Genomic DNA, 23,105 nt, shown 5'->3' with positions numbered 1-23,105 from the left:
TTTGGTCTTAATACAAACTGTTTTTAATTTAGTTTAGTTTAAAGTTTTAAAAACAAGAAAATGTCACCATGCTGTGCCGTGTTGATGAAGATCAAAACAATCAGGTGTTTAAAAAGAAAATCATTAAAACGCCTTGTGGCTGTTGGATATGTAACCCACGCTTGAATCTAATTTTAGCTATGGCTTAACTAACACAAATCAATACTCAACAAACTCATATCAAATAAATAAATACAAATAAAGTGTGGGTGTTCATGTGATTTTATTTGACAGCCTCAATTCTATTTAATTTGCCTCCTTCATTCTGTATTTTCTAGTGCTCCATTAAAATGAAATCCGTTCATAATGACCTAGTGAAGTGATTTTATCAAGATATACATTAAATGCATTTAGTTATAAATACAAAGCACAGAGGGTGTCATTAGATGCTGCCACTGCAGTTAAACACAATATTTTTAAATGAATCGTTGCTAAAGGCAGTTTAATGATTTGAGACCTGGGATATTTTTCACCTGTCAATGGCTATCGTCGTTTTTTGGATTTATTATTTGACTTTTGATCAACTCACTTCAGAGAATGTGGCTTTTTTTCTTTTGTTGGGCTTGGAGAGCCAATAGCTCATAGCACAACACACATTTTAGAGGTCGCAGTCCAACATAAAGTCAATTTCTTACGTGCAAAAACTCATCTTCACCTGAAACTCACCTGAATTTGAAATGTGTTGCACCCATTATCCTTTTTTTGGCCTTTTTGAATAAATTGCTGAAATCTATCTTGAAAAAGCAGTTGAAGTACTGACTGCTTGGTGATAATAGGTGTGATAGAGCAGCGGCTCACTGAAAAAACACTATAATGACCATTTATAGTGTAAAAAGATTCAACAGAGAGAGGTTATGATTTATTTGGGAGAATAATTTAAACAAAAGAGATTTGGTACCTGATTTTGAAGTAATAACTTCTAAGTGTGAAGAGTGGCGGTGGTGTGGCCTCCCTATCTCCACCTGGACTGCTGTAAAGCTTCATTATTGTCGGCCACTGAGCAGAAACATTAGAAAAGGCACATAGTGCACACATGCTATGGATTTGTACTTCACTAGATTAGTTTTAGTTTTTTACGACAGCACAGTCTCAACAAAGGAATGATGTAACCTTAACACTAATCAATGCTGATGCTATAAAATATACTCAAGGCCTTTTATTCAAAAATGTATTTGATCAAGCACATTTATTACCTTTGGGGCGGAAGAGGAGGTAAGAAAGTGCACAATTCAACCAATGGACCACCATGTTAATTTTTTTTCTTTTCTTTCTTTGACCATAACACACTCAGGCAGTGATGCCTGGAAGGGTCCTACAGGCTTAGAGAAGAGAAAACAGTCTGACGAAAAGAGGAAAAGAAAAATCACAGCAGGAACACATCTGCTCCTGCCATCAGTTCGGCTCTACACATGCTCTATGTGCAACAGCACTCGTGTTGCCGTGCAGTAATCAAAATCGCACTTTGAAGAAGGGACAGGTGGAGGGGCTGCAAAGGGAGGGAGACATGACAGTCAAACCCAAAAGGAGCCGGAGAGAGAGTCTGAGCGGAATGTTTTTTTATTGACCATCAAATAGAAACGAAAATGTGTGATTAAATAAATTACATTTTGAGAAATGATGCTCGTGAATGCTCATCCATCTTGCATCATCTTTTTACTCTGAATCATCCAAAACAACCTTGTATAAAACAGGGAGTTTGCATCCACACACAAGACTAATATTTAATAGCATCTTGCCTTGAAACTGACAATGTTTAAAGATGTATTCTGCAGCTAAGTCGTGTGGATTTTCTCTACAGAAAGTGTAGCTACTGATACACAGCAAGTCAAACTCGAATGACTTATTTAAGTTGTTTAGCCTGGTTGCAGGTTGTCATAAAAAACCCTTTATCCATTAAGAAATAATGGAATCAACTTTCACAAGGATTAAATAACAAGCAGCCAACACGGTGTGAGTTAGACCTTTAGCTCCGACGTCAATGAGGCCTCTTCCATTTGGAGAAAAGATAATAATTCTGCATCCTGAGTCGAACTTCTTCGTACTTTGAATAAACAGGCGAACAGCTCTTTGTGCAGCACTGGCTGTGCAGCCTCAGGGTTGTGTGGACTGAGTCGGTCTCCATTACTGCAGGTCACTTTTTTACAGTTTCAGAAAGAAAGATACGACCTGCAGTGACAAACAGCCCATTCCAAACAGGCATGTTCAGAACAGGCCCTGCATTAGTAATTTTAAAACATCGTCTCTCATGCACGGTTAGTGACTGCATCAAAAGCAAAACGACTCTCGAGGCAAAGCTTTCAATCCGATAGGTCACCATGTTATAAAAAAAAAAACGAGAGTGATATAGTGTTACGACACGGGGCGCAATATGGACGAGGCCTTACATATACTTGAGTGTAACCTTTAGGATGTGGCCATCCTGAATCTGTAATTTGTCCCCCAACACTTCTGGCAAGGTTGCATCCATGTGGTCAGGTGTGCCGGGGCTTGACCGGTCGATGTTGAGCTTCCTTGCACACTAAGGAGTCTGGCACTCAGGTTAGTTGTAACGGCTGCAGCCAGATGGTACCTATCCGCTGGGGACGGAGGACACAGACACGCTGGTCAGAGTTTAACTTTGGAGGTTGCATATTCTAGCATTATTTAATGCTTGATTACATGCATCATTTATCACAATTATGTCTTGATAAAAGTTTGATGCAAAAACACAGCAGAGGCATGCTGAATATTCAAACTTTGCCCTCTCCTGTCTAATCAACCCAGAAGAGGGGAGCGAGGGAGGAAAGCGAAAAGACAGAGAGGAGGAATAAATAACACTTTGATGAAATGATAACATTCTCCGTTTCAAAAGTACAGCACATTTAAGCATAAAATGGAAATGAGACAAGTCGTAAGGTTAAGAGAAGAAAGATTTCAAGACGACGAATATCTCAATGAACCTGGGAGACGAGGCATCTACTTCAAATGCGTTGTTATTGTTTATTTTGCTCGGCTGCTGAAATAGCAGAGGTTGATTCTACATCAGAAAGAAAAAAAACTACAACAAATGATATTTTGTTGTAACGTTACAATGTTGTTCATGCGGGAAGTCCAAACCGTGAGAAAAAATGCTTTCTCATCAGCGAAAAATAGAAAATCTCTCTCCAGACGTCAGGCTCGGATTTACAGAGAAAATGTTGTGAGATGTGTTTTATCATTTCCGTGCCCTCGCGTGCCTCGAGCGGACAGTTGTGACAGAGTGACGGTAAACACGAGGACTGAGAGAAGATGACATGTGACAAAGGTCTCCGCTTTGCACGGAAACAGGAAACGCAGCTATTTTAATGGTATGTATCTGACGCCGCTGGTTCACCAGGAATCACGGGAGAAGGGTCCAGACTGACAGTGAATTAAAGATGTTGACGTAGAAGTGACAACTTAGGAGGAGTGCCGCATAAGAGGTCGACGCTCAGGGTCAGGTCTGCAAAGCATTTGGAGAGATATGCATGTTATTTATCACTTTTAGGAGTGTGTCACGTTAAGGACTAGTTACTCGCTCTTCAGATTTTTCGTGGAAATTACAAATTGTTGTTAAGGAGCATGGACAAATAAGGTATGATGTATTAAAAGCAGGTTGAAAAGGTCTAAAGAGAACTTTTATTTATCTGTGCTTTATTCCAGACGTGTCTCTGTGACAGCGGGGGAAGGGCGGGCACGGCAGCCAAAAGTGCACTGGGAACACACCATTAATTACACATGAAAATAAATACAGCTTTTGGTGGAAGAAAGAAGGGGGAAGAAGCCGAAAGTAACGTAAAAAGAAACATACCTGACCATTTACAACTTCTAACAAAAAGGGGACATTTAATTTAGACTGCATTCGTCTGGGGAGACGTTTACACCTGAGCTTTACTCTGTTATTATCCTGGGATTTTAATCATCTGTACTGACGCCAACTCCATGTTCTGCAGGAACCGTGCCGACTGTCCTGCAGTGGCCCCCCATCGGTTCCTGTGGATTGTATTTAAATATCACCTAATTCTTACCCCGTTTGAAATCAGTCTCATGATTCCCAGAAACCTACTTCGTGAGAAAAGCCATTTGCTAGTCTCCTTTTCATCGTTGGACTCGCATTGCCTCTCTCCAAACTGTCCATGTGTTCTGGTGCCTCATTAATTGAAACTCCATTTCAGAATCACAATATTTAGTTCCCACTTTAATTCCCGAGCTCGTCCGTGGCTCCACGTCGCTCAGATCCTGGAGCTGATCTGCATTTGCGAAGGCTCCTTTACATAGAGTGATTGGTAAGCTGACAGTTGAATTAGCCTATAGCATTAGGGTGTATGTAAATTTTATGCAGATCCCGATGCAAATTGCACGGAGCACGCAGTGCGAGCTGCACCGTACCTTTACATGTAACGTAAATGTAAATATCGCTGCGAGTTTCTGAGAGCGAAGCCTGTGACGGCATCGCTTAAGCTCACCGCACCTTGACCTTTCACCTCTTTAACTAAACCACGAACAATAAATCTTGCAAAGGTGAGCACCCTTACTCAGAGGTAAATGAAAATCCCGATGATTTATTTAATCACCAATTTATACACCTCCAGATTGAATACGCTCCTCTTTTACTTCCCTTCTTATAACGTACGGTGCGAGATGTGACACAATGCAACCCAAAGATGTCAGACTGTAAGAATACCGGATCCGGCTCTGAAAGCACCAGGGGGACTGATGTGTTTGAGGATGCGTCCACGTTTTTTGATTGGATTATGTAAAATAAAAATTGAATTCTAAATCCATTTGACTGAGACTCCGTGAAGGCTGTCCAGGGACGGCGACATCATTATGAATATTAATTGTTAATAATTATCCTTCTCCTCAGGGTAACTCGTATTTCAGCAGAGTGGAAGTTGATTTACAGAGGAGGGGAAAAAAAAGAAGAGAATGATGGAGCTGGAGAGACAGAGGGAGGGTGCGGGAAAATAAGCGAGAGCACCGTAACTGACGCCCACAGATTTTCTTTAACTTGTCATGAAAACTCTCGGTTGTATACGTTTGCTTAGTGACTCGAGGCTTTAGCGCGAAATCCAGATTAGTGTCAGACCATCTGCTTTTGAATATTTTGTATCCACTCAGAGGATTTGATCCGATGCCAGCGCTGTAAAGAGAAGTGTCAGGAGTTTTCTGAACAGTTCGTAAAACGCCGTTGTCTGTCGGAGCCGCACAGACACTTCACCTCCTCGTACCATTCGTTTCACTGCTTCCAAGGTTGACGATCAAATCAGCTTTGAGACAGTCGTGTATTTAGGTTTTGAAATGAAAAAATAACTCTTGAGATTAAACAGTGAATGCAACATAAATCTACTTGTCGCCACAACATGAAAACCCCTCAAATGTCTTTAAGTTGCTCACCTCTGACCTTTAAGTGTCAAATAGACTTTAGTTTTTGTGTCAGTCTATTAGTTGGCAGGATTTCGCATGAATTACTCTACAGATTATCGTGGAACTCAGTGGAAGGACGTGGTATATGGGTCAGGGAAGAAACCGTTATAATTTGGTCCGGATCAGGATCAGGGGGAAGAACCAGGATTCTTTTTGTTTAACATTGTGAAATAGAGCATTTTTTATCATTGTCATTGATTTCTCACAGAATAATCTATGGATCTCGTTGGAACAGACATATTAAGGTGACAGATATTTATGATTGTGTGCAATCTGGTGCTGATCCAAACAAAAGTCTGGATCCTATGAATTTAAATGTGGTTTAATGAGGGGAGGGTTCGGCCTTGATGAAAGTATACACTGTCAGATTGCCCTTCTAATGCCATTTTATTTTTGATGAATGTAATCATGACATTTAAAAAAAATTTGCAAAATATAGTGTGATATTAAAAATTGATTAAAAAACTGGTCAAATCTTCTCTATCGACTGTTTCGCAGAGAACATTTCCCTGCAGCCACCTCAGCCACCGAGATGCAGATGAAGAGTATCATGTAGGAATGAATCACATGAGAAGAACATATAAGAAATGACCTGCAGGCTTTTATCAGCACTGAATTGCTGCTCTTCTCTCTCTGTCGTCTGCAAAACAAGTCGATCTTCCAGCAGACGCAGGTTCTTGTGCACCCTGGCAAATTCCAGTGAGTGGTATGTGATTGAGCTCGCTTTCACTGAATACAACTCAAATTCCAGAACAAGAGTATTTTTGATACATACAAAGGTTTTGCTACAATGTATTTCCAGGTATTTCTACTTCTCACAAAAGAGTCTTCAAACCTAAACGACTGTAAAAGGTTGTTTTCTACTCTCTTACCAAACCATTGTTGGAATGCATTTGTAAAGGTCGTGGTTTGGTTATGTTCAGGCACAAGAACTACTTGGTTAAGTTTGGGAAACAATTGTAGTTTAGATGTAAATTTTGAGGTCAAAGACTAAAGAAACAACATAAACTATGTAAGGGAAACAATCAGCGATCTCCTGCGTGAGTCAATGTATTGTTGAACCTTTAATGAGCATCTTCCTAATGTTGATTTGTAACAAACTTCCTCCTTTGCAGCTCTGAGAATAACTACGGCCCCTAGACGTCTCCTGACAGTGAATTGTAACAATCTTCTGCACAGACAATCTATGGGGTCAGTTTCTCCTCCTCCTACATCCACATTTAAAAAGGTAACATTTGATTTCTCTCGGCGCTGCGGTAACTTGTGGTCAAGTAAGTTGCTGACCTCAACTTTTTTCCTCCTCTAACTTCTACAAACTGATCAGGGCAATCATTTGATTGGCTGTGCACATGACTGCAGACTCTGTGCTGCGGCTCAGTGAAAGAGTGCTCAAGCCGAGAGAGTCTGTTAAAGGTCAAAGTAAAATGAAACCACAGTTCGACTAATCAAAATTCAGGACACAATCATAGACACTCCAGTCACTCACAGATGGATATTTTTTTTTTTTTACATTTGTGCACAAATATTGTTTATCCTCCAGTTGAACTTCAGAGTTTTGTTAGTTATTCCTTATAATGAATAAACAGAAAGAATAATAAGTATTTATCTAAATTCAGTTGGAGAAAAACTCACCGAATATTTGTGCATGCATGAAAAATAGATATAAACACAAGGTGACATTGCAGGTTAAAAAATCACTGGTGGTTGCAATTAAAGCTAAAACCCACCATGTCCACATTGGAGGGAATTTACTGTCGGTGTAAGAGTGCATTTTAACCTTTAGCACAGTATTAATTATTCATAAAAGCTATAGGAACCCTATTACAAACTGTCATGTCAGCCAGGAAAAGCTTCCTACATAATGTAAATATACTCCTCATGTTCAAAATGTCCCCAGACATTAACAGAACAGGACGGTATTAGGGTCTGGCCACTCTGGTGTGTCATGAATATTGGTGTAGCTGCTCTCCTGCCACTGTTGGTTACTCAACACGAAACCAGCAGACAGCCGCTCACTGGTAATGCTCTTTTATTAAACACAGAAAGAAAAAGGAAACAACTTGTCCCAGTGCTGTCTCGGCTCAGCTTCCCTGGCACACAGGTTCAGCTACTCTCAATGGCACAGAACACGGGGGAGGTCGGCGCGGCGTGGCCGTCTGTCGGTGGCCGCTCCCCCCGGTCCGGCACGCCACTGCGGTAAAGAGAGAGGGAGTGATTAGTTAACCGGTGACAGCTGTGCCATCAACTCAGTGGGCGCCGGTCTCCTGAGCCACCTCCGCACCTCTGGGCTGCAGCTGGATGCCACCACACCCCCCACCCCCACATGGTCTCACTTTATAACAGGGCAAAGAATAAGTGTATGGATGGAGTCCAGGTATCGTAAAAGGGTTTGACTTCTACACCAGGGTGAGTGTTTTCTTTAAAGCACAATCACAACACATGAATATAAATTGCCTCAACAAACTTAAATCCATAAGGACAGGAGAAAACAGTGACAACAATCTACGATAAAGAAAAACTATGCAACCTAAAGGGATAGTTCACCCAAAAATGGAAATTCACTAACCACTATGCTGATGTAGGACTGGGTAAAGTGTTTGACAGAAAACATTTGGAGTTTCAGGGGTTAACAGCATTGCAGCCAAATCCAATACAACTGAAGTAAATGGGGAGCACTTCTTCAAACGTATAAAAAAACAACAGAAAATAAAACATGAAATGCCTCCGTACGGCTCCTAGAGGAGGATAACAGCCATTCCTTTAATGTAGCAGCTTTAAAATATGTTTGATGGTGTTCTTGCTCAATGTCACGTTGATGAGCAGGTAAAAAAAATCAAAGTTTCATAACGGATCTAGCATCCAAGCGTTAAAAGTGAAGCGAAAACAAACAAAGCACAAAGAAGTGCAGATTCAGAACAAAGTGATCACAGATAAAGAACCGACAGTTGCTCACTGAGTAGTCCACGTGGAACACCTCAAATATTCATACCTACAGAAGACCTGCATGAAATGGGCCACTGGTAATTTCACCGTATTCCACACAGCCCCGATTTCAATGCCTTCCAGAGATTTCAGTCACCACCACAGTGGATGGGAAGCTCTCCCCACGAGCAAATCATTAGACCACAACCTCCATGGTGGTGTTTGAAGTGGCTGAATGGAGGGGAAGCGACTATTCCTGATCAAAGAGGATGTTCCTGAGACCGCCTCTCGATGCTCCCTCGTCCCCGTCCCCTTCTCCCGGAGCAATTTGTTTGTTTGTTTTCCTTCATATATATTTTTGAGCTGATTCTCTGAATCCAGAGTGGCAGGAGAGCCACAGCTTAAGTGTATGAATAATTCATATTATTACCAACTTACTAATTTCATTATATCTGGGGCCTTTCAAAACACTCGGTGGGGGTGAGAATCCGGTTCTGCCTCCCATATGGTTTACCAAACAGCAAGACGAGCCGGCAGCGAGTTATAGGTGAGGAAAAATGCAGGTTTCATTTAGAGAGCCGTCCCCAGATATTAAGTGTTTTAAAAAAAAAAAAATGGTTATCCAAAGTGTATTTAATTCAAAGAGAGCAAACAAGTATAAACTAGTTAGAGACCGTGGATTCCTCACAGCAACTGCAACCGCAATTAAAATAAATCTCTGAATATATCATGTATTTAATTGGCTTTCTGTCTTTCACAAGGACCCAGCCGAAGAAAATAACACGGAGAAACAAACATCACAAAAAAAACTTCCCCTGCCGCCCGTGTGTCGTTTTGCTGTCGGATAAAAATCCCACAGTTCAGAGCTTCATCACCTTACCCGCAACCGGTTTCGTGCTTAATTTTCCAAATCTATGTCAAACGAGTGGGGCACGCCAAAAAAAAAAAAACCTTGAGAAAATTACAGACTACAATAATTAGGACATGTTTTATCATTTGGAGGATCTCTCACCACCCATGCATCTCACCTCCACTGTGCTCCAGGTCTGACCTTGAACTAAAAAACAGCCTAGAAGGGAAACTTCCCCAGAAATACAAGTTTAAATCAATATATATATATAAACTTCTAACCTCTTTACCTAATTATCTAGTTTTGCCTAAGCCTTTCTTTATCACCTTGAGCTATAAATCTAAATCTATAATGAGTGCTCTGCTTTGTTAAATGTTTTTAATTACAAATGTTGTGCATACGAGTTTATACAAGAGTTTCATTTACCCTCTATATATATAAGTTTGTTCTTGTTTTTTTGTCTTGAATCTTGTAAGGACAAGCCAGGCTACTCTGAAATGTCATCATCTGTCATGTAGCTGGTCCTAGAAACGCACATTTCTCTCACATGACACAGAAAAAGCTGCTTTGGCGTGCATGTTGAAATCCTTTTAAACTGTCAGCGCATGGAGCATTTATTTAATTATTCATTATAAACCATTTATAGTTTTATTTAGACGTAAATTTGTTATACGGTAAAAAAAAAAAAGCAAACATCCACAAATAGTGATAAGCTTGACAAATTTATACTCCTGCTGTAGAATATTCTGTCATTATAAAAAAAACTTTAGTACCACATGCAGATTTCACATCTCAGATTTGTAGCCGTGACACCAGAAGCTGCTTCTCTGTCATGTCCCCTCTAATGTTACCAAGCTTTACACTTGATTCAGCTGGACGGCTTTTTGCAACTCACTCTACTCTGATCAACTGCCTGATAGAAGTAACATTTTTATTCATTACTAAGCATTTGTTTGCAAGTTGGCCGGATAACGGAAAATGGACCGATTTCCATGAAAGCGTATTTTTCCCACTTTCTCTAACATGGCGAGACAGAGTGCGCTTCTAGTGTTTTCACTGCAACACTGCTGAGTGCCATTCTAGTCGTACCTTTATCAGTGTTGTCACACTGAACCTAGGCTTTTTCATATGGTTTGATCATCTCTTACTAATGGGTCCTGTCCCTCACGTCTGATGGCATCTTGTCCACAATCGTTAAAAGATTTATAGTAAAACTTTCTCGTGCCCTCACATTCCCTCCTTTCACTATGTTTATTTAGCATCATTTATGTTCTTGTATTTATTTGTGGCTTCTTGTTGCTGATTTTCTTTACTCAATGGGACAATATTTAACCTGCCTTATATATTATTCACTGACATGTTTGCTTTTGTTATTTTTCAGAACATCCATCTACCCAAGATAAACTCCAGCCTCTGCAATTTGTCGATATAACTTTGTAAGGTTTGTACGATTTTCTTTTGCTCGCATTAAGGAACACTGCTGATCACCAATCACCACCTTCACGTTTCCAAAAATTTGAGATGCACTTAAGAATTAATACATTTTTCCCAAAAAGATAATGGTTAAATACAGAGATGGACTCAGTAAAACACACCCTTCTGCTGGAAAAGGTGGAAATCTCCAAACGTTCAACAGAGCAAAGGTCAGTTAATCAAGTAGAAAGTACCAGGAGTTTTTGAAGTAAAAAAAAAAAAGGCCTTTACATGTTACACGGTTTGCTGAACACAAAATATGCCTAAAAGAAAGTGAAATGTGGACTGATGGCAAAGTATTTTCACACGGCACAAGCTAGCAATTAGTGTCTATTAAGAGCTGGTGGGATCTATTACTGGATGGGTGGAGACTGTACACAGACTTTTAAATGTCTTGGAGATATAATCTCTCACTGACACACATTATCTCCCTCTTTATTTTTGGCATAATTACCCATTTGGGAGACTCTGTTGAATGGATGTACCAAAGTGTTCGGCCGGGTTTTTATTTCCACCATTTGAAACCCTGAAGAAAACCTGCCAAGGTTGAAACCAGCTATTTTTTTCTTAAACTGCCACGAACGAGCCGTCCAAGTAATCACAAGGCTTTTTAATCAGAAGTCTATGCATGAGCGCTCGGATCTTTCTGTTTTTCACACGTTTGAATAATTCAAACGTTGCCTTTACGACATCACAAACTTCTGCATAGACATCGAGGGGTTTAATGCAGAACCGACACATTGTAAGTCAGCCGATCACTGATATATCGCAAAATTAACATTGTCAAAGAAACGCGTGCAGATGCTGTGTTCTGACAGGGGTTTACCCTCGGGTAGTGAGGCTAATAGAAGTGTCTGAACCCACAACTTGTTAACATTCTGAGGAGTAGTGTAAACAGCAACTTAAATGGGATTTTAAAATGCTAATTGCGGGGATCTATCCAGCAATGAGCTGATACGTTGCTTGATGTTTTACCAGTGTAAATAGCGCCTAAGGCTAGACATTTTGCACATTTTTCATTAACACTTGTGGTGGAAGGATATAAAAGGCTGAATTTAATTATTTCATTTTCAATGCCTCTAGTAGCCACACGGTAGTATAATAAATCAATAGCATTTCCATGAATACTAATTGTGGTTGGACGGATAGTTGTTATGGCCGGTAGGTGGGAATTTGATCAGGTTCTGCATAACCAGTGAGCCGAGGCCTCTGCCTCTGCTGCCGCGGCCCGAAGAAGCCGACTGCTTCCTCTTTGAAGTTTAAAGGGGAAAATCAATTCAGCACATCTGGGAGTAAATGCACTTGTTTGGAGCTTAATTTCCGAGGGCTGACGCTTTCGACCAAGTTATTTATGAAAACAGGTGGGGCCTCTCCTCTCTCCTCACTGTGAGGATATGTATTTCGTGGCTGGTCATTGTATGAATTCCCCGGCTTCTTCCCGAATCTTTAAACAAATAATCAAATCTGTGTCTGTTTGTCTTTTCTTCAGGCCAGACTTTCTGCTGCGAATCAAACTCGCAATAAAAATATTTTTCCAGCGAACAGACAAAGCTTCTTTGTTTTTACGTTACACAATGAGCTTATTGAATTTGTTGCTACTTTAACCCTTTGATTATGAATATAAAGTATTCTGAGGTTCACTGGTTTATCTCTGTCCGAAGTATCCGCTACTTTCTGTTTACATTTGGGGCCATCGAGCATTGAAATTGCAGATTGCAACCGACCTAGTCCCCCTTTCTTCACCTTTCTCTTGCAAATCTGTAGCAGAATCTACGTTGGCTCCTGTAGAAATATGTTGGTGCAACAGGGCGGACTCTGCGGAAGAGGATCTCCTCAGCTGTAGATATAAATTGCTCATTCTAAGGTAGTATTTTTTTAGTTTCAGGTGATTTTGATGTATCCATTATGATCGATATTATATTCAATTTGTGTCAATAGCCCCCCCACCCCTGAAATCCTTCTCACTGGGCTGTTAAAGTTACCAGTCAGTCAAGCAAACCGCTTCGGACTGGTTCTTAAAATAATTCATGAATGAAAGTATATATTCCATATATTTCTCTCCAAGCAATTTTGAGATTGCTTTGAATTGTCTTAGTTTTCCAACAGCCTAACTCGTCTGGGTTTTTGTGAATGCTTGTTTTAGCCTTGATACGGTTTGTGATCAAAGCAAGACGTTCACTGGTCTGCTGTCCTCGAGGCACACAGTGAATTCTGATTTTAAACTTTAGTATTAAAATATTAAACAGCTCAAACCTTTTATTTTACTTTTCAGAAAATGTCTTACTTTAAAAAAATGTACTTTAAAATACAAGCATCAGCTGCATATATGCATATGTATTTATTTGTGCATGGGACTTTTGATTAATCTTGAAATGTAAAAACTAGTTACACTCAGTGCTCGTGATGAATTTAAACTTGATATGATCTTTTTCAATCAAAGGACACATTGTAGAAATGTTGAACAAGCAAAATGTTAAATTGTCCTAATGTGATATTTTATCCATTTGCAAGAGATGACCAATTATTTAAAATGAAGATATGATTTCACCTCACTTTGAATGTTTACATTACCGACATTTTAAATTACTAGAGGTGTATCACCTCATTTAATTTACCTCAGCGCTTAGTATTGCACTTTCAGGTTTCTTTAAAACGTCAAGAAAAAACTTTATTAGGCCATAATTACTTCCATGCCTCCAGACTTGCTTCTGTGACATTAGACCGTCGACACTCTTCTTACACAACCTCAAAAGAATTGATAATGGAGCACTGTTCTTTGACCAGAAAAAGGCAAATGAAACAGCAAGCTGAGAAAAGAGAAATAAAAAAAGTAACTTGATTAGGGGGGAAAGGAATCAGTAAGACGGGAGGAAGTCTAAGCTCTTTAACTTGTACTTCTTTGCATATAAATGAGAGATTAGGCAGAAACTATATCTTACTGCCCGTTAGAATACATATGCCTAATTATAATATATTCATAAAGTGAGAGTGTAATTTCCACAAAGGAGATTACAAACGAAGCACAAGGTCAGGAAAAGCCCTTTCTGTTCTCCGCATACCATTAGGATGATGATGCTGATGCTGCACGGAAAAATGACTCATGCTCATTGGTTCTCCTCAGAGATTATGTTTTTTTGAGACTAAGTATAATGATTAGATAAAAGGAAGAGGAGTACGCACTAATGAGTTACACCTTAATAACGCTAGTGAGAAGAAGGGACGTTGTTTGGGCAGCGACTGATGAGCAACCTTGATTTGTCTGAATCGTAACGATGTCACAGCTTTGGAAAACAGTCAGGATGGGCTAATTTTTGATTCTCGCAATCCTGTAAGTTTCAATCCTACATAAAATGTTAAAATCCAAAAATATAGATATACATTCTCTCATGTTCCTTATCAAGTGTTGGAAAGTTCCACCTTGTGCTGTGTGTGCGTGTGTTTGTGTGTGTGTGTGTGTGTGTGTGTGTGTGTGTGTGTCTGTGAAACCAGGAGATTTACAGGCTAAAGCGCTTGCTTGGAAATGTGGGTTGTCATCCACCTTTGAGTTTTGGGAGACTTTGAACGGGTCACTTAACGGCCACCAATAAAAACACTGTCACCTATAGACCATCCGTCAATAAAATAGCTTCCTTGCAATTCCCCCCTGTCGCCCTTAAATTTGAAGGTTGTTTGTTAGAAGTAGATTCCTCTTAATACCTCGAGCTCGAGTAATCTTCTCTAAAATGCATTCGCACCTCCAAAGCATCTGTGAGTAACGCGTCCCGGCTGCACCACAAATACAGTTTTTAAGTGTAAATGTGTAGAGAAGTGTGGGAAGCCTTGGACGGATACCACATGCGTTGGTGGTAAAATTAATTCAATCATTGTTTTAACCTTGGAGCATGAGAGCAAAGCGTTATTAAGGTAATTCTACCCACAAATCAATAAGTTGATGCACAGAGGTCAATGAGATGTACAGAAGAAATGAGATCTTGTTATCTGTTTTTAATTCAGTTCGCTTATAATTCATGTATTTAACCATAAACTTGGAATTAATATCTTCCCTCACAGGTATCTATTCGTACATCCACGCACAAGTAGGTGGTTGTGGGCACGTGTGAGTGAGAAGGTGTGTGATGGATGGAAATGTGGGCTATAATAACGCATCCTGATTGACTCACGGCAAATATTTGATTAATCCTATAGACTTAAATTCTTCTCCTTATCTTTTTAGGTTGTAATTGCATGTTCTGAACATGATTACGATTCAAACCAGCTTTTCCTGCCTCTTTATTCAACAAAAGTTGATCATAGAGAGACTTAATGTTGTAAGATAAATTCAAAATCATCATAAAGAAACATAAACAGTGTGATGTGTCTAGTCTTGCGGGTAAATGTCTGCAAGGAAGAAAATATCTTATCGAGGAAAACAACTCTGAAGTCAAGTATCCGGGATAAACTGTGCCAAATGAAGGAATTCAGTTAATTTCTCTCTCTTATCTGTGGTTCTGTTTCACAAGCAATTTTAATGAGCTGTGAATCAATATGTCAGAGAAAGCACATCACTTTGTGCCATCTAAAAAAGGGAGACACATCTTCTCATTCATTTAGCCTGTTGAGACATTAATGGATGTTTTCTTCACCTTTCTCTCCAGTTATATTTCATTATAGTTTAACCGTAAGTAGCGCACAAAATACAAGATTAGATTTGTAACGAACAGACACACTTACACTGTACACACATCAGTGCAACGACACTTACACATACAGACTGAGCGTGTTGATAAATGAACATTTTACAGTAATCAGGCTTCCACATGTGCTGCATCTTAATTTATCAATCTTCTCCAAATCAAATGTCACCGAGGAAGTCACTGAAAATTCCTTGTCCAATTATTAGCATGTGAATGGCTAAAAGCTCTTATTTCTGGTAATGCTCAACCACAGTCTTTTCATTAGAATTTTAATGGGAACGGCTTATCTCCGTCCTGTCTTTCAGGTGTTCAAAAGACCTTGCGTTAAGTAAAATAATCCCGAAAGCCGGCACAATTACAGCTAATTCCATTTTAATTCCGTCAAAAGGTGACGTGACAGGGAGCATTCCAAATGTCGGCAGGTGGTAAAAATGAAATTTTTGTTTCAATTATGAGGAGTGAGCCTGAGCTCAATAGCTTATAAAAGGCTATCTGTGCAAAATCAGAGTAGAGAAATGAAATCTCAATTAGCTCTTTCAGAAATAACTTGTAGTTACATTAAGGAATCTTTGTCACCATTTAAAACACACACAATATTTTTATTTCCAGACTTTCTTCATTCGACTAACATTACATACATTCATACTTTAACTGTAAATGTATTATTAAACCATTTTATCATTCATCTTTAATTGAGAATTATCTATCTCACTATTCACTTTTAACGTAATCTTGATACATTTCCCTTTCATGAACCTGGGCCAAATCATAAAAAAATTCATGCTTTGATCATATTATGCTGGAGCTGCTATACAGAAAAATTAGTGAGTGCAACCAAGGTTAGACGGTGAGACTTTAATTCAATATCATGCACTTTGTGCTTGTTACATCAAACTCAATACAAAAATCACCATTCCCTTTTTACTTCCATGCCTCATTAAGATAACACCATGGAGAAATAGTTATATATAGACAATTATTCATAGTGCCCGATGACAGTGTTAGAAAGATAATATGACACTTTATTTTAACTACTTTATCAAGATGTTAATTGTTATGACTCAATTATACTAAGCATCCATATGGGTATAATTTAGAGAATTTGTGGAAATAAGTAGGTAATTATGCAAAAAAAATCCCTAAAATGCTCAATATATATTTGGTTTGAGCTTAACAATAACAATAGTAATAGTATATAAATTCAAATGACGAAGTTTATGGAGCACCTTTCTAAATACAGTCACTAAGTATTTTATAGTGGAAACAAATGTAAAAAAAGACAATTGAACAATTATAACAAATATCATCAGATAATAATATTATGCATAAGATAAAAGTGATTTTTCAAGACAAGTTTTTCAGAGTGTATACTGAGTTTACTTGTCAAGCAGTAGTTCAGTCTGGAGGAGATAAAATGCATAAATATAAAATATTTAACTTTCTACAAAGCAGGATTGTAAAACTTTATTTACCTGACAGTAAAAGGAAAACACACAGTCAAAAATAAAAACATTACTAGACACCCAGACTATGCGAGAGATCGTAAATGCTGCTAGTGCCGAGGCCAGGTGGTGGAATTATAATTATTTCTGATTCGGAGTCATTCAACTGCAGAAAATTATTGGACATCTGCTACTTCATTTCATTTCAGGACATAATAGATGGCACATCAGTAGGTGCAGGCTTCATCGGAACATACAGTGCATATCATCTGCATGGCAATGGAAATCAATAATGTATATATGCTTGACTAGCTCCAGGGGTAGCATGCATATAGTAAATAAAGGTGGGCCTAAAATAGACTCTTGTGGGACCCCACAAAATCAGGGAGGCCACTCGAGCACAACTGAGAGGGACTTATCAGATGGATATGAAATGAACCGATTCAGAGCCACATCACCGAAGCCAACCCGGGTTTCTCAGATGGCTGATTTAGACACTGTGGTGTTCTGTGTCAAAGGCTGAGCTGAGGTCAAGGAGAACTAAAAGGGAGCGCAGCCCTGCATCAGTGGCAGGCAATAAGTCATTGGTGGCCTTGACCAGAGCAGTCTCAGTGCTGTGCAGTGAGATTGATTTTTGGGCAAGCTCAGAAATGCATCTAAAATTACTTAAGATAGAGTCGTCCTGAGGGTGTTTCTGCAAAGGGATGTTTGAAAGGTGGCTTGTTTAAGATTGGAGAGAAAAATACAGTTGACCGATATAATTTAACGACGGCTAAAATATTTGAATCAACGGTGTAAATTACTTGTTTTGAAGGTTGTGGGTTCAGTTTCCTCAAGAGGTTGTCCCCCTTGCGGTAGATTTTGGTGTAAAGAGAAGGGATGACGGTCCAAAAGAAAACTGCAATACCAAGCACTTCACCGGACTTTGTATCTAGAGGCCATCTGAGTAAAATTAATAATTTCAGTTATATTATATAGTAATATACCAGTATTATTGTTCAATTGTTTTTATTTGCTTTTATGCTGTTTGTGATATTCTTTGTATGAAAGATGCTGAAAAAATGAAGTCTGATTGATTGATTGAATATGGTTGAGGCTTTTAATCATTGCAAAAAACAAAATAATGGATTAAATAGTTTTTTTTGGGGTCTCAACATGATATCACTAGACAAACTGAGATACAACAGAAGCACATTAGTCTGGAACCAATTGGGTCTGGATCAATACGAGGAACCACAGAGAAGGGAGTAACAGGTGAGAAACAAACTGGTCGACAACCTGTTCCAACACACTGTGTTTAAAGACAGCTGGTGTTGACAAGAATCCTTTTGAGATTGCCTTGGTGGACAGGTACGAGTCCAGTGCCGGCGCCTGGGATTCTCCTATCTTGTGTACAGATTTACTACCGAGTACAGAGGTTAATCAACAATCCCACTCTGCTCTCTCTCTTTCATCTCAGCCCACTGTTCACAGCTCAGGCCTCATCTGGAGGGAATATTGGCAGTGTTTGTTCCCTGATTGGCTTTGGGGGAGCGATCCATACAGATGTGTCTGTTGTGCCCATGTGGATCAGATTTCTGGAAGGGCCAAGACAGACTGAAGCCATCAGATCTCTCTTTAAATGGCCTTTGGGTCCAGGGAATGGCTTCCTGGTAGTAGAGCGTTCATTGATCCTCACCGAGGTATTGACTCTTGATGGAAAAAGTCAGGGTTATTATCAACAGTTTCATGAACTCTCCAGTTTTAATATTTTACTTTGTCTCGATGGAGCAGGAACGGGAATAAATGACATCCTGCATTCTGAGCCTGTCAAAATGAATAAAAAAAACAAAACAGTTATATTTGTTTCTGTCAAAAAGTGTTTATGCTTTAAATGCCCAATTTGCTGAATAACCTTTAGCTTTTCAGAGCTGTGTAAGTAGCAGCAGAAAATATCTTCCCTGTACCAGTTTACTGTGGCACCAGTAGAACATTATCATGCAAATTAGAGCAGTAAAACAATTAAGTCTTTCGAAAATTGAATATCTGACACAATCAAAGGCTGTAATGTTGTGCTAAGGTTTCTTTTAAATTCACAGACAGTAATAATGAACCAAAAGCAAAGTTACCCTTTAACCTCAGTCTGGTCTGTGTAATGGCCGGCTTTTTGGTGTTTGTGACCCACGGTTCCTGACAGTGTTTAATGAGCATAATCATTCTGGGATGCCGTATAATTGGGATCGTGACCAGCGCAATTAATAAATATTTTAAAGAACTGATTGATGACTTCACTGGTCGTCTGCTTAAAGAGGCCAGTGTCACAGTGGGATCCATATACTGTACTTGGTGTTAAAAGATGAACTGGCAATGGGCCATAAAAACCTTGGCTGAGCGGAGCAAACAAAGCATTGCAGTAGTCCAGGCGTGACAATACAACCACTCTAATAGTTTTCTCTGGGTCTTGAAATGACAGAGCAGGCTTCATTCTGACAATGTTTTTCTACGGGAAAAAAAACATGACTGATCCAGCAGTCAGCCGATTGTTTTCAAAGTGAGTCCTTGTAGTAGGTAGAGTACAGCTTTATTGGATTTTTAACTGGAAAACAAAAATCCATCTATAAGTTTTACCATCTATAATTAAAGTAAAACCCCCGGATTGATCAATTGTCTTGTTTTTGTATTTGTCATGAAAACGTTTTTTACCTGCCAGCTTTACATTTATCAAAATGTGGCAGCGAGGAGCACAGCACTTCATTACTGCTAAACAGCTCAAAGTCCACAGGCCTGAGGAGTTATTTCAGTTTACATCAGGAGCAACGGAGAAAGGAGTGTGAAGCTGTTAAAAAGGCCCAAGACAAAGGTCAGAGATGTAGGATGTGGGTTTACAAACCTTTGGATGGGGGATGTACATGTGTATTCATGCTTTTTCCTACAATCCACACTGGATTCTTGGTTTCTTCGCCTCCCAACCTCTTGTTTTTGCCCGTGTCTGTTGATTGGTTTGTTTGGATTCCACAAAAAGTAGCCCACACAACAAATTTCCATGAAACTCCGTGTGAGGATTGGACATGGGCTGCCAAGCAGGAACGTTTGCGATTGTGGTACAAGCTTGATTGAATTTAACAAGATTGTTTGGCCTTGTGGGGGGATGGGGAGGGGGGGGTATGAGCTCTACTGATTGTTATTCTAGTTGGTTTTAGTTATTTTAACCTAAACCCCTTTTTTCCTCAAGCTATCCAATTCATCTATGTGCCTAAAACTAACCCAACGTTAGCTCTACCACTGGCTGAGCAAAAAACAGCTTTGTTACTTAGAACAGTTCCTTTTCAACAGACTCGACATGCTAAAATAAAATAGTGAGAAGAGTGAACACCACACCTGCTTCAAATCTGTATGTCAGCTTTGTCATTGGGAGCATGACATGTTCACATAATGACATTAGCATTCAGCTCAAAGCAGCGCGGCCTCAGTGCAGCCTCACAGAGCTGCTGGCTTGGCTTTAGATGCTTAATCTTGTTCACGTTATTTTCTGATACCGACAGTTTCAAGCTTTCCTGAGCAGGCCATCGGCATTCACTCGGCTTTTCTAACCTACAGTATTTCACTGTGACCTCTGGGAATGTAATAACTCATATGATTCAGATTTGTGGTTTAAATACAAAGTAAGGTGAGCTGGTAAAAGTACAATGTCTCCAGACAGACTTCCCGAATCTGTCATAGTTATTGCTGTGGGTATTATGACGGTTCTTATTTTCTCATCATCTCCTCCGCTGGTCGTAATGTTTCATTCGGTCAGTAAGCTCTTGCTCGGGGTGTATAATAATATATGGTTCTGCTGTTTATTTAAATGAAGACCATTAGGTTGAGAGTTTAGGACAAGATGCATTGCCTAGGCCTCAGCTTTATCTCTGACTGTGACTCGGAGGCTTTCTTTGTGTGGACTCAGACGTCTGTTAAGGTTTCGCTCGCAGCTCTGTCGAGGAGAAGAAAATGTTCCCGTTCTCAAGAACGTTATTGCAACTCTCATTTTCCATTTGAAAGAGATTTCCACGTTACTGCACATTCATCTGGTGTTAAAGGCCGGAACGACCCATTCCAGTTTTTCTTGACTTTATGAGACTTTTGAATATACTCACATTTGGTTCACCCGGAGAGGGCAAACAGAATTGGAGGATCTATCATACCTGTACACGTTTTACCAAAATACTATTAATATTTGTTCCATGTGTTCAAAGTTTGCTAACACACCCTCAAGCTTGTAGATGACTACATCTCAAAATCTAAATCTGCTGGACCTGTTCTCAAGCCTATAGATTTTATACATGTGGATTAGGGCTGCGCAATAAACCAATATCAATAATTATCAGTATATAAGTTTCATCAATAGCAATACACATCAATATAATACTTGTTATACATGTGTTATAACACATGACTGATCTAAATCAGATTTGTAAAATGTTTTCGGTATTTGTCAAGTTGCATAAAATAAATAATAACGTGACTTTCATCATAATTATCAATGTCTACTATTTTTTATCTTGATATATCTTTTTACCATATTGTCCAATCCTACTTTAGATGTGGAAATTAAGGTAAAAAAAAATTCTGAGACAGCATGATGTTCATTACATTGCTGTCAAAAGTAATGCATTTCAAATCATAGCAAATCAAAGCTAGATAAATCCTCAGCTTTGGCTAGAAACCTAACTATCTAATCTAGCTAGTTCAATTCTTATAGTTTGCTCTACAATCTCTTAAAAATATTTTGAAGTTGCCTTGCATCATTGCACTCCCCTTCAAATCTCTTTGGAACAGTCCCTTATAGAGACCTACTGTATGAGTGAAAGCTAGAACTATCTGGTCAAGGAAGACTGCTCGGGTTGCATAGTTTCAGGCTGAAACGCTCTTACCTTCTTTTGACTGCGATCTACAGAGAAGCTCCGTCCTTTTAAGGCTCCAGTATAACCAGCGTTAGATCTTGGCTTCCCACAGAGCTCCTCTTCCAGGGAGCCAAACTGGATTCCCTCCTGTCTGAAGATATTTAGCGCTCACAAGGCCACAGGGTCCGCTCGGCTGGTCGGGATCCAGACTGAATTCTCACGCTTTCATTAGATTAAATGAAACTAAGCGAACTGGTGGAGCAGACTAACATTAATTTGTGCTCTTATTATCTTCAAATGTTGCCGTCGAAATAGGCAGATGATGCTGTTTCTGCCGACTGTATCTTTGTGGAGTCTCGTCTCTTCCTCCGTCTGAAGTGCTCGCCTTCTCTGACTGATTCCCCGCTGAACATTCGCTCTGTCCCACTTTGTGCACGGCCGCTTCTCTGTCTGAGAAATATTCTCAAAACCGTAGAAAAAGGAAATGTGATTGAGAACCTTTTTTCTTGGTTGTGGCGTGACACTAATTTACTCCCCCCCCCCAACACTTCCAAGGCAATTAGCTTTGAAGCTTCTTAGAACTATTTTAGCCCAAAGTCGATAGCTAGCATGGCAAATAAAAAAATTGAAGCAGGTCTATTGGGCGACGGCTGATAAATATATCAAATGAGGTTATAGTGAGAAAGAGAAACCTAAAAGAATAAAGAAAATATAATTACTACACCAGTTATGCCGGGTGCCTGGCCCTTCATTAGTGGCCCAGTGGCAGCATGCAAATGTGTTTCTGATTGCCTGCGAGTTGACGAGCACAACGCTGCAATGATATCCAAACATCTGTGGAGAACGACGCAGACAAGTTCTTCGCAGATAAAACCGTGTTATGATTGACATTTCACTGCATATGGGAATGACCTTAGCAGATATTTGTTTACCAGAATAAATAATAAAGTGCATAAATTAAAGGCCATCCAAACACTTTTTGTCAATTAGCTTATTATTATGAGCGATGGGATCTCACATTAACACATCAATCATGATTTGACTGTGGGGCACGTGCCAATCAGATGTGTTAAACTCTAGATAATACGAGAGAAGTATTTCATAGGTGAAGCCAGAGATTCAGGCCATGTGTCTGACATCAGGCAGTTTACTTTGTGGCACAGTTTATTTATGGTCTACCATTGTATTTCAGTTGTTCGGACACACACTGCTTTCTGCTCACAAGGCAAGGAAGCACATTTTTCAGATTAGGTCACGCAACTCTCCACCTGTGTCTGACACAAAAGGGTGATAAATTATACTGCGTCTGAAATCTCAATTTAGAGCTTGATGTACACTTAGTGTATATTATGTTGGGAAGAATGGGAGAGTGAGTAATTTTAGACACTAGGCCTCAATGTGGGGGGTGTTGGTCGAACTG

Source organism: Hippoglossus stenolepis, chromosome 1 (assembly GCF_022539355.2).
Source record: "Hippoglossus stenolepis isolate QCI-W04-F060 chromosome 1, HSTE1.2, whole genome shotgun sequence".
Taxonomy (NCBI): domain Eukaryota; kingdom Metazoa; phylum Chordata; class Actinopteri; order Pleuronectiformes; family Pleuronectidae; genus Hippoglossus; species Hippoglossus stenolepis.
This window is presented reverse-complemented; position numbering follows the sequence as displayed.